Genomic DNA, 16,604 nt, shown 5'->3' on the forward strand with positions numbered 1-16,604 from the left:
CTTTCAAAATATGTGAAGTAAATTATGACAGCTTTTAAGAGAGGAATTGATAATTCTACATAAATAATAGAGACTTTTGCTATGCCATTTTCAATAATATATAGAATATCTAGACAAAGCATCAATAATTAAATTCAAGATTTGAATGATACTCTAAAACAACTAGACCCCACAGACATATATAGAATTATTCAACTTTTCTAGGGAACATAGATCATTCTATAAGATATACCATATATTAGGTAACAAAACACTTCTTAATATATTTTAAAAAATTGAAATCATACAATATACATTCTCCAACCACAACAGAATGAAGCTAGAAATCAATAACAGGGAAAAATGGAAAACTTACATTATATGGAAATTAAACAACAAATGTTAAACAACCAAAGGGTTGAAAAGGAAATCACAGGCAAAATTAGGAATTATCTTGAAGTGAATGAAAATAAAAATACAACATACCAAAACTTACGGGACACAGCAAAGTCAGTTCTGAGAGGGAAGTTTTACCTGTGAATTTTTACATTAAAAAAGCAGAAGGGTTTCAAATCAGAGACCTAACCTCAAAACTGAAAGAACTAGAATAAAAGAGCAAACTATACCCAAGAAGAGTAGAAGAAAATAAATATCAAAGAGTAGAGCAGAGATAAATGAAATAGAAGAAAAAAAGAGTATCAACAAAACCAAAGTTGGTTCTGTGAAAAGAACAATAAAATTGATAAAATTTTAGTTAGACTGACAAAGAAAAAAAGAAATAGGATGGAAATAATGAAAATCAGGAATAATTTTCAGCCCTTTCAGTTAGGTTGTTTCAAACATATATCATATATTTAGATGCTTTTGTCAGAATCTGTATTCCACCCTGGGATCTCATGATCTTTTAATGATTTGCATACACATTCTGTAGTAAAATACACATTTTGAAAAATTCATAGTATCATCTATCAACCACTATAATATCATGAGGAACAATTTCACTACCCTAAAATATTCCGTGGGTTTCTCCTATTCAATCCTCTCCCCTTTCCCCCAAACACCTGTAAAACTCCTAATCTTTTCCCCATTACTATAAGTTTGCCTTTCCTGGAATGCCTTATAATTGGAATCTTAGATTATGGAAGCTTTTCAGACTGCTGCTTTCACTGAGAAATATGTATTTAAGGTTTGTACATATCTTTTATTAACTTGATTGCTTATTTCTTCTTTTTCACAGAATAATATTCCATTGTATGAATGGTCCACAGTTTGTTTACCAATTCACATTTCCAGTTTTTAGTGATTATGAATAAAGCTGTAATGAACATTCATTTGTGGGTCTTTGTGTAGACATAAGTACCCAAATCAGTTAGGTAAATATTGAGAATTACGATTGCTGGATTGTGCGGTAAGGCTATGATTATCTTTGTAAGAAATTGACTGTTTTAATTAGCTAAAGGCTGCCAAAGCAAAATACCAGATTGAGGCTGGCATTTATAATGGAATTTTATTAGGTTAAAAGCTTACAGTTTTGAAGTTGTGGAAACGTCCAAATCAAGACAACATCAGAGAGGCTATCCCTCCAAAAGTCAGCAGCTGTCTATCCTGTAATCCTGTCATGTGGCAAGGCACAAAGGTGGACAGTCTCTGCTGAGGTTTCTGCCTTTCCCTCTAGGCTCACTTTCACCTGAGATCAGCTGTGGTTGATCACGCATATAGCTCATCTCTTTCCTTTCCTTTGGGCCTCATTGCATCAGCTTCAGGCTGCTCCACTAAATTCAACCTCTGGTTTCTCTCTCAGTCTAGTCTTTTGTTGTCCTCTATCTTAATGTAGCTGCAGGCAATCCTGTAGTTCTCTCCCACATGGCACGGTAAAATGGTGGCCCTCTTTCTCTGTCTTGTCCATGATTTATAAAGAACTCTAGTAAAAGATCCACCCTGAGACCCATTTCGCTTAAGTACTCTAATCAAAAACCCAAACTTGAATTCGTTCCAAACAAAGGGTCCTATGTCCACAAAACTGGCACAATTTCAAAACAATTTTATGAAGTCCACATAAAAGATTTAAACTGGCAAACTGTCTTCTAATGTGATTACAGCATTTTGCATTACCACTATCAATGAATGAGAGTTCACGCTGCTCTACATCCTCAGCATCAGCCTTTTTTTTTGGGGGGGGGGGTTTACAGCAATTCTAATTGGTGTATGGTGGCATTTTATTGTTATTTTGATCCATTTCTCCTAATAAAAATTATATTGAGCATCATTTCATATGCTTATTTGGCATCTGTAATATCTTCTTTAGTGAGGTATGTCTGTTCTGATCTTTTGTCCATTTTTAGTTGGTTTGTTTGTTCACTTACTGTTGAGTTTCAAGAGTTCTTTGTATATTTTGGATATGAACCCTTTATCAGATAAGTGTTTTTCAAATCATTTCTTCCAGTTCTTGGTTTGCCTTTTCATTCTCTTAATAATGCCTCTTTCAGAGCAGCAGATTTTATTTTTAATAAAGTTCAACATAACCATTTTTTAATGTTTTGTGTATAAAACCTCATAACCAAAGTGAAGATCATGATTTTATCCTATATATTCTTTGTGAAATATTATAGTTTTAAGCTTACATTTAGGTTATGATCCATATTGAGATAATTTTTATGAAAGGTGTAAAGTCCATGTCTAGAATCTTTTTGTTGTTGTCTGTGAATATCCAACTGTACCACCCACACTTGTAAGACTATTCTTATCCATTTGATTGTCTTCGTCACATACCAATTGACTACATTTGTGTAGGTTTATTTCTGGTCTATTTCTTTAGAAATTTGATTTCTGTTTTCAGAATTTTATAGAATACACATGTAGATCTAGTACAGTATGAATTTATACCTTTGTGTTTTATTTTCAGTGTTACTGTAAATATTTTTTTTAATATAAACTTTCAGTTGTTTACTGCTGGAATATAGGAATTCAATTCACTTTTGTATATTACCCCTATAATCAGGTAACATTTTGTACATCCTTATCTGTCTTCAGTCTTTTCATGATTTGTTTGTTGATTATTTATATTTTCTATATTTATAATTATTTAATCTGTGAATGAAGAACTTTTTATTTCTTACTGCCAATCTTTATAGTTTTATTTTCTTTCTTGTCTCATTGTATTATTTAGGGCTTCCATTATAATTTGTACTCTAATGGTGAGAAAATGCAGCAGTTCATTCTTCTCAGTTTTAGGGAGTAAATATACATTATCCAGTATCTCACCTATAACATGTTGTGAGATGTAGGTTTTTTTAAACAAAATTGAGGAAGATACCCTAAGCCAGAGATTTCTGAGAAATTTTGTCATAGATGTATGTTAGATATTATCACATCACATACTTTTTCTGCATCAATATCATCATATGATTTTTCTTCTTTAGCCTAATGATGTGATGGATTACATCATTGATTTTCAGATGTTAATGCAGCCTAGCATACCTGGAAAAAATCTCTTTTAGTCTTGGTATGTAATGCATTTTTATACATTGTGTTGACTTGGTAATATTTTGCTGAGGATTTTAATAGCATCCATATAAACCAAGGGAGATTACACCCAAGCTAAATAAAATTGAAACAATTGTATTTTATGCAAAAAGTGTAATTTTTACCTGCTGTCAAAGAACACTCTTTTATTTAATAAAATTCTATAATTGTGAATAATCTTAAAAGCATACTGACTGCCAGTTTCTGGAATATATTATAATAGCTTAATTTGTTTTAATAAAACCTTATAAAAGACAGACACAAAAACACAATTCATTAAAATTATTTCTATTTTTCACTCCCTTACAAAATAAATTTAATTGTAAAATAACATTATATTCAAACGATCTCCTTGACGGCTATTGTTGATTATTTTAAATTGCACTGTGATGATGCAATTTTGCACAACAATATAATTCTTTATTGCTTCTGGAACTGTCTAACTTTAACTCTGGTTTTCAGGTGTCATATAGGTACTTTAAAAATTCTAGGGATTTATTAGGTCATACATAAAGAATAAATCATCTCAGGATTTTAGGCCTTAATTTCTTTAAATAAAGCTATTTCTTGAGATCATAGACGATACATTATAGTACTTTCATTTTATTTTACTTTTAATCTTTTACCAAGATTATATTATTCAACAGGCAGAACATAAGAAAATCTTTTGCTTTGCTTTTCCTTTAAAGTTCCTTTTTGTTGATGATGGGGTGACTGTATGCTCTTTTGAGACGCATCAGAGCAAAATATTGTAACTAAGAGATTTTGCTTATTTTCATAGCATCAATTATTTTCTAAGAATAACTAAAATTATAACCAACATCACCATACAGATCAGTATTAGAATATAATAGACAGTGAGAACTTTAAAAGTCTTTACTATTTTTAATACAATCCCCAAATACATGAATAAATTACACTTTTAATTTCATTTTTATGTTTTTTTCTTTTAGAAAGATACTGTTAATGCAAGGAAACTTCAGCAGTGTTGGATGAAAACTATTTTTTACTTTAACAGAGAAATTCAAATTTTCGTTTTGCATCTGTATACTATTCAGTAAACAACATTAGTATAAGCCATAATAATTTGATGTCCAACAGGATTTTTTTCTGCTATAAAGTTAACTTTATAAAAGCAAAGCCAGTGCTCAAATATCCATAAGCAAACACTAAGTTCAGTTTAGAATTACCATCACTATTACAAACATACAAAAGGGTGAGACTAGACCAGAAGTAATCATAAACAAAGATAAGTTAGTCTAATATTACCATCACAAGGGTAGGTCTAGGCTAAATCTGCCCAGTTAAAGAAATTCCAGATTTTATCCCTTTGCAGTTTTATAACATAAAGGCATCTATATAATGATCTTAACTCTTAGTTACAGTTTCTATTAAGTTTTCTAATTATTCTCTTTTTTTAAAGATTCATAGATCACACAAAATGTTACATTAAAAAACATAAGAGGTTCCCATATACCCCGATCCCCACCCCCCACTCTCCCCACATCAAACCTAGTAAGATTTTACTTCAAACAAATTGGACACTTTCATTTATTAACTAAGCAACTAAACTATTTTATTAGTAACAATGTTGATAAGTTTTTTTCTGTTTTTTTCGCCAGTTAAAATAATCCCATCAGTCCCCACTAGCCCACAGTCACACCATAGTGGCAAAGGGTTCACAGAGGTGCTGCCAGAATGTTTCCTTATCTCAGCTAACTCTCCACTAGAATATATTTGGCAAGCATTGTTTTATGACGGGTTCCCTCTTTAAAACTGCTTGTGCAGTATATTGTATCTGTTATTTAGCCTTCCTTTGAACTAGTGTTCTAACATGAAGGTTCAAAAATTCTTCCTTTATAGTTGCTACATCTGAATCATTATATTCTTAGGCTTTCCATTCTTCCTCCTTTAAAGGGCAGATTTATTTTTCTTTCTCTAGACTATCTGCTGTAGATAACTGTACTGCCCATAGCCATGGCCAGTCCCCTGCTGTGGCAGTGAGCCTACTATCTTTTCTAAACTTAATCTCTGTTCTTGTCGCACGCACTCTACTCTGATGAGCATTTTCAGAGCATCCCTGTACTCACACATAGTTCCACAACAGAAAAGCAAGTGTCTTCATACTCTCATGGTGGCCCACTCTCATCAAGGAGGGCAGTCATCCCTCCCCACATAGATGTTATAGACCAACCCAAGAATTCCCCTGCAGATTCTTCTTACCCTGAGCCCATGCTCAGTACTGCTGGTGTTCCTTCAGTTTCTTGGCTCATGGCTCACCTATTGTTACAATCCAATTCCTGAGGGCATGAGTTGGTGCAGTTGTGAGACCAAAGAACACACCTGGCACTTAATTAGGCATAAGCTTTATTGAGAGTTAAGAACAGGAAAGATTCTCCAATGGTAGCAAATCAGAGAATGAAGACAGCACTCACCAAAGAGATGGGAAATAATTGGTGATAAAAGGAGTTTCAGTATGAGGATATTCCATAGAGAATGGAAAGAGAGTTTCTGCTAGGGTCACATGAAGAGTATACATAGGGTGTGGTGATGTTTTCACTATGCTGGTTGAAAGGACACTTCTTGCTTTGGGAAGATTATAGTTTACAATACCATCTATGCATTTTCTTGCCTCTGGGGATGGTCATTAACCTTTACCTTATGTCTAGGTCATGCAGGTGATCATGTTCTGAGGACCTGCAGGGGTCCCTGGGTCCCTACCAGGATTTTAACATCTATGTTCATGAGGTATATTGGTCTATAATTATCACTCTTAGTAATGTCATTGTTTGATTTTGATATTAGGATAATGCTGGTCTCATAAAATGAGTTAGGAACTGTATTCTCTGCTTTTATTTTCTGGAACAAGTAGAGAATTGGCACTATTTCTTCCTTAAATGTTTGGTAGAATTCAACAATGAAACGATCTGGGCCTGGTCCTTACTGATTTGGAAGATTATTAATTGTTGATTCAATTTTTTAGAAGATATATGTTTATTTGCATATTCTGTTTCTCCTTCTGTGAGTTTTGGTAGATTTTCTCTTTCCAGGAATTGAACCATTTCATCCAGATTATCAAATTTAGGGTATAAGATTTTTCATAATAATCTTGTATTATCTTTTTAATATTCAAGGGATCAGCTGTGATGCCCAATCATGATCTTTCCAAAACGCAATTATGATTATTTCTAAAAAGCACACACAAATACATATAAACATGCACACACACACACGCAATTCCATTCCATAGCTTCACAGTACTTGTAGGGTAGAGGTAGTTTCTTAATACATTTTAGAAATACGTGCATGTTAAGGCTCTTACTAATTTTTTCTGTTTCATCTCTCAAGTTTCTTCTCAACCTCTGTATTGCAGTCTGCATCAGCCTTCATATCCTGCTCTTTTCCTGCCACTGCTGAATTTACATACACATCATAATATGCTATTCATTCTGCTTGTCTATTAACCTCTTCACCATTCTGTCAAATGACTAGCTTCTCCTAGTGTTTAAGATCTCAGTTCTTTCATCTCTTCCATAGAGAAGCTTTTTCTTACTATATGGACAATCTTGCCCTGCCAACTATAACACTATTACATTTTGAAAGTGCCATTAAGAAGGTTAATCTCATTTGCCACTTAGTTAGGTTATAATGCTTAGTTATTTAATCAAACACTAAATTAGGAGTAGACATGAAGGTATTCATAGATGTGGTTAATATCTACAATCAATTGACTTTAAATAAAGGAGAATACTTTTCAAAAGATCAGTGGGCCTCATTTATTAATTGTGAGTTGAAGAGCTTAAGAGTAAAATATGTGGCTTTTCAGAGAGGAAGAGATACTCTTCCTCGACTTTGTGGACTACTCTGAGGATTTGGGGCAGAGAGCAAGAAAGAAAGTCTTGAAAGCAAGAAGCAGAAAACGACAAAACCCAGAAGAGAAGGGAGAAACAAGCATATGTTGCCATATACTTTAGAATTTGGCAGAGAAGCCAATGCTCACTAGCAACTGATTTTTGGGAAGAAAGAAATGCCTTGATGAGGCATTGATTTGGACACTTTCATGGCCTCAAAACTGTAAGCTAATAAATTTGTATCATTTAACCTGACACATTTCCTAGAATTTGCTTTAAGCAGCCTAAGAAACTAAGACAACTATTGTGAATTAAGTTGCCTTCACCATAGTTGTTTATGTCTTTTGTTGAACAAGAGCACTCATTCACCTTGTGTATATATCTAATAGTTGAATTGCTAGGCAATAGAGAAAATCTACATTTAGCTTCAGTAGATATGGCCAAAGAGTTTACATAGTGGCTATATCATTTATAAACTCACCAGCAAATATGAGAATTCTATCTGCTCTAAGCATCCTTGCTAATGTTTGATATTAACTACCTTTACATTTTAGCCAGTTTTTGTGTATCATAAAAGTCCTTTGGATACACACTGGGAGACATGCTGAGGTAAAGTACAGGAGAGAGGGAGAAAGATCCATGTGTGCAAGGAGGACTGAGTGACCACCATTACTGAGCCTGGCAAGGCAGTGGGTGAAGGGAAAGGAGGGAGGGACAGGGCCACAACTGAGGCATTTAGGGAGGGTAGGGCTTGGTTGTTTCAGGGCATATGTTGGGAGCAGAGAGAGGTTGCAAAGGGATGCTGCCGTTACTGAGCATGTGGTGGGGGGACTGAGTCTCTACCTTGGGTGAGGAAGCCACGGAGTTCCCTGAGCCTTGCTTGTCACCCAGCCAGGAGAGACAAATTCTCCTGTGGGAAGATTCTGGTGAAGGGTGGAGAGGGTTCCCATGAGTGTGGGTTCGATTATCTGGACCCCCTTTTGTGAGCGTTGAGGAGCATACAGCTAGCTTGAGGAGAAAACAGGAAGTGGGGGAGGTGGATCTGCTGCGGTAGCCAGTTTTACCTAACTGCCTTGGGATAGGGAAAACTGGTCTCGGAGAAGGTGGAGTCAGGCAATCAATTAGTCTGATATAACATATCTAAGGAGAAGCTGTGGATATGGGGCGAATGGGAGTGTGGAAAATGGGATATATAAGAACCTCATATTTATTTAATGTAACATTTTGTGTGATCTATGTATCTTAAAAAAGATTTTTTAAAAAGGGGGAAAAAAGCTTCCAAGTGCAAATTTAGGGTTCCCTGAAAAGCGTAGGTGCTCGCTCTCAAAGATAGAGTCATTATTTTCTGTGGTGATTTAATTCACCAAGGTCCCATTTGAATTTCAAAAGGGAACTCACACACAGGCTTCCCACTGTCCTGGGAAAGAAAGCAGTTGAAAAAAAGGGGGGTGGTGGTGGGAGGACAGATTCCTAATCAGCAGTTTATTCAATTGCAAAGAGTCAATCTTGCCTCCAGGGAAAGGGACTCTTTGAAGAGCAAATCAAACCAGAAAGAAAGTTTAGCTCAGTGGAAGACTTTCAGATTTAAATGTGCAAGGTCTCAAGTCTCAAGTTCAATTCCCAGCTCCTCTGAGATTAGTGACCCAATGGGATATTAAACATCTAGCTAAAATTATACAACAGGGAAAACATAGACATAATCCTTGTATTAGCTCTCATTGAGCCACTTATTTTTCCTAAAAAGAAAATAAAAGATCACTTTTGTTACATAATCTAACTTAGTTTCCTCACTAAAACCTACTTCAAAATCTGCAGTCAGAAAGTTGCAGGGTAATTAATTGATAAACACCAACAGTCTGACAAGCTCCAAGGGGCATGAGAAGGAAATCTCTTTTTTCTTTTTTTTAAATTTTTTAAATTTTTTATTCTATTCATTTTTTAAATATTACATTAAAAAAATATGAGGTCCCCATATGCCCCCCACCCCCCTCACCCCAGTCCTCCCCCCATAGCAACATTCTCCTCCATCATCATGAGACATTCATTGCATTTGATGAATACATCTCTGAGCATCGTTGCACCTCATGGTCAATGGTCCACATCATAGCCCACACTCTTCCGCGTTCCATCCAGTGGGCCATGGAAGGACATACAATGTCCGGTAATTGTCCCTGCAGCACCATCCAGGACAGCTCCAAGTCCCGAAAACACCTCCACATCTCATCTCTTCCTCCCATTCCCCACACCCAGCAGCCACCATGACCACTTTCTTTACACCAATGCCACATTTTCTTCGATTACTAATCACAATAGTTCATGAATAGAATATCAGTAAGTCCATTCTAATCCTTCTTAATGTTTGATTGACTCCTTGCCTGTGGGTTTGTCTGTTTCATTGTTTTTTTGTCCATCCTTCCTTTTTATCCCCCCCCCTTCAAAATTATGTATTGCCACTTGTTTGCTATTTGCTGTGTTTCTACTTCCTCTATCTCCTCTTTTCTGTGTGTACTGATTTTGGCTACCAACCCTTTCTTTTTTCCTTCCAACATCTTTCTATCTTCTACCATCCATTGTTGCTCTTATATTCCACCTCTCTTTGCTTAGCCCCCAATTTTTCTGGCTTATTGTTTCTAATACTTCTGTTTTCTATATTTTCACATTATCATATCTATAGATGCAGAAAAAAGTATTTGACAATTTACCTCACCTTTTCCTGATATAACTGCTGCAAAAGATAGGAATAGAAAGAAACTTCTTCAGCACAATAAAAGGTATGTATTAAAAAGGCACAGCTAACATCATATTCAATAGTGAAATCCTTAAAATTTTCCTCTAAAATATGGAACTTTCACCTCTCTTATTTAACATTGTTAGAAGTACTTGCTTGAGCACTGAGGGAAGAAACAAATATAAAAGGCATCCAAATTGGAAAGGAAGAAATCAAAATTTCACTATTTGAAGATGACATGATCTTATATGTAGAAAGTCCTAAGAAATTTAAAACAAAGATTCTAGAACTTATAAATGAGTTCAGTAAAGTTGCAGGTTATAAGATCAACATGCAAAAATCAGTAGCATTTGTGTACACCAATAATGAGAAATCTGAGGAGGAAAGCAATTTTTAAAATACCATTTATAAAAGTAAATTTAAGAAATCAAATACCCAGGAATACATTTAACTACACATGTAAAAGACTTATACACAGGAAACTACACAATACTGTTCAAAGAAATCAAAGAAGACATAAATAAATGGAAGAATATTCCCATTTCATGGGTAGGAAGACTAAATATCATTTAGATGTCTATCCTACCAAAATTGATCTACAGATTTAATGCAATCCCAATGAAAAAATCAACAGCTTTTTTAACGAACTGAATAAACTAACCATGAAACTTATTTGGAAGGGAAAGAGACCCAGAATAGCCAAAGATACATTGAAAAAGAAAAATGTAATTGGAGGAATCATACTACTTGACTTTAAAACATGCTAAAAAGCTACAGTGAACAAAACAGCATGGTATTGGCACAAAGATAGATACACTAACCAATGGTCCTGAACTGAGAGTTCTGATATAGATCCTCACATATACAATCATCTGATATTCAGCAAGGAAACCAAGGCCACCCAACTAGAAAGAATGGCTTCTTTAGCAAATGATGCTTGGAGTACTGGATATCCAGATGCAAAAGAATGAGAGAGGAAAACACCATCTCACACCTTATAAAAAATCAACTCAAGATGGATAAAAGATCTTAATATAAGATCCAAGACCATAAAGACCTTGGAAGACAATGTAGGGAAGCATCTATAGGACCTTGTAATAGGAAATGACTTCATAAACTTCACACCCAAAGCCCAAGCTACAAAAGAAAAAAATAGATAAATGGAACTTCCTCAACATTAAAGCTTTTTTCACCTCAAAGGAGTATATAAAGAAAGTGGAAAGACAGTCTACCTTATAGGAGAAAATATTTGGCCACCATATATCTGATAGGAGCCTAATATCCTGCATACATGAAGAAATCCCATATCTTGAAAATAAAAAGACAAGTAATCAATTTTTAAAAATGTGGAAGAGGAAGCAACTGTGGCTCAATTGATTGGGCTTGCATTTACCAAATGGGAGGCTCTGGCTTCATGTCCCAGAGCCTCCTTGTGAAGGCAAGCTGGCGCGTACCCATGGAAAGCTGTCACTCCACACCCACACCTATGGACAGCTGAAGGCCCATGCTCATGGAGAACTGGCCCAGCAAGACCCAACAAAGGGAGATAGGCAGACACAGAAGAATGCACAGTGAATGAACACAGAGAGCAGACAGAAAACAAGCTGCAGGAGGGGAGATAGATAAAAATAAAAATAAAATCTTAAAAACAAAATGAGCAAGAGATTTGAACAGATGTTTCTCCAAAAAAGAAATACAAATGGTTAAAGGCAAATGAAAAGATACTCAACATCACTAGCTATTAGGAAAATGCAAATCAAAACTACAATGATATACCATCTCACACCCATTAGATTGGCAACTATTAGAAAAACAAAGGACTACAAATGTTAGAGACTATGTGGAGGAATGGGAACACTCATCCATTGCTGGTGGGAATGTAGAAGACTCCAGCCATTCTGTAGGACAGCCTGGAAGTTCCTCAAAAAGCAAGCTATAGGGAAGCAGACGTGGCCCACTGGATAGGGCATCTGTCTACCACATGGGAGGTCCGCAGTTCAAACCCTGGGCCTCCTTGACTCATGTGGAGCTGGCCCACGCACAGTGCTGATGCGTGCAAGAAGTGCCCTGCCACTCAGGGGTGTCCCCCTGTAGGGGGCCCCACGCACAAGGAATGCATCCCATAAGGAGAGCTCCCAAGTGCGAAATAAAGTTCAGCCTGCCCAGGAATGATGCCACACACACGGAGAGCTGACACACAAAGGGGACGCAACAAAAAAAGAAACACAGATTCCCATGCCACTGACAACAACAGAAGTGGACAAAGAATAACACGCAGCAAATGGACACAGAGAGCAGACAACGGAGGGTTTGGGGGGGTGGAAGGGGAGAGAAATAAAAAAATTTTAAAAAAATGCATGCTAAAGATTTGCCATATAATCCAGCAATTCCATTGTTGGATATACACCCAGAAGAACTGAAAACAAGGACATGAACTGATATATGCACACCAATATTTATGGTGGCATTATTCACTATTGCCGAAAGTTGGAATCAATCAAAATATCCATCAACAGATGAATGGATAAATGAAATGTGGTATATACATAAAATGGATTACTACCCAACCATAAGAAGGAATACAATACTAACACATGGGATAATATTGATGAATCTTGAGTTCCTTATGCTGAGTGAACATGCCAGGCATTGAAGGACAAATACTACATGACTGTTCTAATATTAATTAAGCAAATCAAGCCATTTTAAAGAGGTAGAGACTGGAAGATAGGCTTACAGGAAATTGGAGGTGAGAGGAAGGTTGTGAGCCAATGTGTACATGGGCAAAATCTATGATAAAATGAAGATAAGTAGTTGTGCAAGGAAGTGATAAGATAGGGGCATAGGGATAATAATGGGTGGGCTTTGAAGGCTTGAGGGAGCCTAGAATTGGAAGGATGGGTCAGATGGTCCATGGAATTGGAAGTAGTGTTGGGGGGAACAGGTGAAGAAGGGAGATTGTCAGGTATGTGGTCAAAACTATAATGCCGAGAAAACTCTAGAAAATATAGGGAGGATGGTTTACTGGCTTAAGGTGTTAGACAGGGGGCATCTGGTACAGGGTGCTCCTGGTGCAGACTTCTAGGGAGTGTGTGAGTGCTCACTCAGTGTGTTATATCAGTGGGAGGAGAAACCTAAAATGAGCAGGAAGGCATTGGCTTTGCACCCACATCCTGGGGAGGTCTGATGTTCTCAAACAGACGGACGGGTGTCTTTCAAGAGCATGGGTGGCTTCCAATGGGGGAGGACAGACTAGTGTGTCAAGCCCTCAGCATTGTTGCAAGTGTCTATGAATCTTTTCCTTCAAGCAGTTAATCTTGGTTGTCACTGTGGGCCCCAAGAGGAGGGGGAAGGAGGAATAGAATAGATGAAAGAGTGAGTAACTGGGGGTCAATGGAAGTGTTCTGCAAAAACGTGCAACCATGGAGACAGGGCATGTTAAATATCACCAAAAATTTATAAAAGTGTATAGTCTAAAATGTAAACCATCCTCCCAGGGCTCACTGGATGGAATGGGGGAGAGTGTGGGCCATGATGTGGACCAATGACCATGAGGTGCAGAGATATCCAGAGATGTACTTACCAAATGCAATGGATGTGTCATGATGATGGGAGTGAGTGTTTCTGGGGGGAGGGGTGCGGTGGGGGAGGTGGGGTCGAATGGGACCTCATTTTTTTTAATGTAATATTTTTACAAAATCAATAAAAAAATAAATTAAAAAAATGTAAACCATAATGTAAACCAAAATGTAACCAAAAATTTATAGAAGTGTACAGTCTAGACTATAAACCATAATGTAAAGCATAATTGAACCATGATTAGTAGCTATGTTTCAAAATCTGTACATCAGTTGCAGCAAATGTGACATCCACATGTAAAAACATCATTGCTGGGGAAAAGGGAAGAGGGTTTGATGTTGAGTACATGGGAGTCCCCTATATTCTATATGTGACTTTACTGTGACCTAAGACTTCTTTGATGACATTATTTAATTTTTTTAAATGGATGCAGCAACTGAGGAAGAAATGGAAGACTTTACCTTGTCCTTGTACATACAGTGCAACACCTGTTACAATGATGAAAGGCAAAATGTCAAAAAAATTATCGTATTTTTCATTTTTTAATACCCCAGTTTATTTTTTAATTTATTTTATTTTTTCTACATTATTATGTATTCTATTTCTAATCTTTAAACCTATCATTACTATTTCATTTTCCTACTAATTGAATTTGGCAATATCCTAATTAGGAAAGCATCTATATTATCATTTTTTATAATGTGCTGTATCAGTTGTATCAGTAGAAAATAGTTTCATGAAATTCACACCCAAAGCATGAGCAGCAAAAATAACATGGGAACTCTTGAAAATTAAAAAAAAAAATTGCACCTCAAAGGAGTTTGTCAAGAAAGTTTAAAGACAGCCTATACAAGAGAAGAAAATGTTTGGTCATCATATATCTGATAGGAGCCTCATATCCATCATATATAAATAAATGTTATAGCTCAAAAATAAAAATGCAAACGACCCATTTAAAAAATGAGCAAGTGATTTGAACAGACACTTCTCCAAAGAAGAAATATAAATGGCTAAAAATCATATGAAAAGATGCTCAACATCACTACTAATTAGGGAAATGTAAATGAAAACTAAAAATGAGATATCATCTTACATCCAGTAGACTGAGAGCCTTAGAAAAAGCAGAGGACTACAAGTGTTGGAGAGGATGTGGAGGAATGGGATCTCTCACCCACTGCTGGTGGGAATGTAGAATGATCCAACCATTGTGAAGGACAGTGTGACAGTTCCCCAAAATCTTACTATAAAAATTCCATATAATCCAGCAATTCCACTTCTGGGTGTATACGCAGAAGAATTGAAAACAAGGACATGAACAGATATAGGCTCACCAATGTTCATTGCAGCATTATTCACTATTGCAAAAATTTGGAATCAACCCAAATGCCCATCAACAAATGAATGGTAAACAAAATGTAGTATATACATACAACGGAATATTTCTCATCTCAAGGAAGGAATACAGTACTAACAAATGGGATAACATGGATGAATCTTGAGGACCTTATGTTGAGTGAAGCCAGCCAGGCAGTGAAGGACAAATATTGTTTGACTTCACTGATATGAATTAAGCAAATCAAGCAGACACAGAGAGCTAGAGTCTGGAAGATAAGCTTGCAGGAAATAGAAGGGAGAAGGTTGTTAGCCAGTGCCCACAGGGGTGAAATCTATTATAAGGTGGAGGTGAGAAGTTGGGCAGTGAAGGAATATGACAGGGGTGTGTCGATGCTATTGGGTTGGGTGTTGCAAGTTTGACAGGGGATAAGTTGGGGAGGGTGAGTAGGATAGTCCCTGGAGATGGGGTAGGGTTGGGGGAGGGAGCAGGTGAACACTGGGGGTTGACAGGTACGTGTTTGAAACTATAATGTTAGGAAAGCACTTTGACAATATCACAAGGAAGGGTTACTGGTTTAGGGTGTTTGATGGGGGGCATTCAGGACAAGGCAAACAAAAGGCAGTCTTCTAGAGAATGTATAAGTGATCATTTTGTCATAGCTTGTTGTATTAGTGGGTCGATCCCCACATAGAGAACAGGAAGGAGTTGGACTCCCATCCTGGGCAAGCCTGAAATGTTCTCAGATAGAGAGGTGTGTGTCTCTTGAAAGCATGTGTGGTTCCTAATAGGAGAGGACAGACCAGTGTATCAAGCCTTCAGTATTGTTGCAAGTAACTATGAATCTCATCATTCAAGGAGGAAAACTTGGTAGCCCCTGTAGGCCTGAAGGGGAGGGGGCAGGAGACATACAATAGATGGACAAGGGGTTTTTACGGGGCAATGGAAATGTTCTGCATGATCTTGCAATGATGGATATAGACTGTTGAATTTTATCAAAAACTTATAAAAGTGTATGGTCTAGAGGGTAGAACATAATGTAAACTATTGACCATGATTAGTGGCTGTATTTTAATATTTGTACATCAGTTGTAACAAATATATCATCCACAATTAATAAGATTATTGAAATGGGAAGGGAGAAAAGGAGGAAGGTGTTGGTTATACAGGAATACACTGTGTTATGTATGTGGATTTAATGTGTCCTAAAATTTCTTTGAATACAAAATGGAAAAAAAAGTAAGTTAATGGGGAAGAAGTGGAAGAAAATTCCACTATAAATACAGAATAACAGATATTACAGCAATAAAAGGCAAAACATTAAAAAATTAGTGTTCATTACTTTTTTTTAAAAGATTTATTTTTATTCACTCCTCTTCCTTTCCCCCTATTGTCTGCTCTCTGTGTCCATTCTCTGCATTTTCTTCTGTGTCCACCTGCATTCTTGTCAGCCCCACCAGGAAGCTGTGTCTCTTTTTGTTGCCTCATTTTGCTGCATCAGCTCTCCATGTGTGCAGCGCCACTCCTGGGCAGGCTGCACTTTTTGTGCACACTTCCTTGAGAGGTGCACTCCTTGCACATGGGGCTCCCCTATGCAGGGACACCCCTACAT

The sequence above is a fragment of the Dasypus novemcinctus genome, chromosome X (assembly GCF_030445035.2).
Source record: "Dasypus novemcinctus isolate mDasNov1 chromosome X, mDasNov1.1.hap2, whole genome shotgun sequence".
Lineage (NCBI taxonomy): Eukaryota > Metazoa > Chordata > Mammalia > Cingulata > Dasypodidae > Dasypus > Dasypus novemcinctus.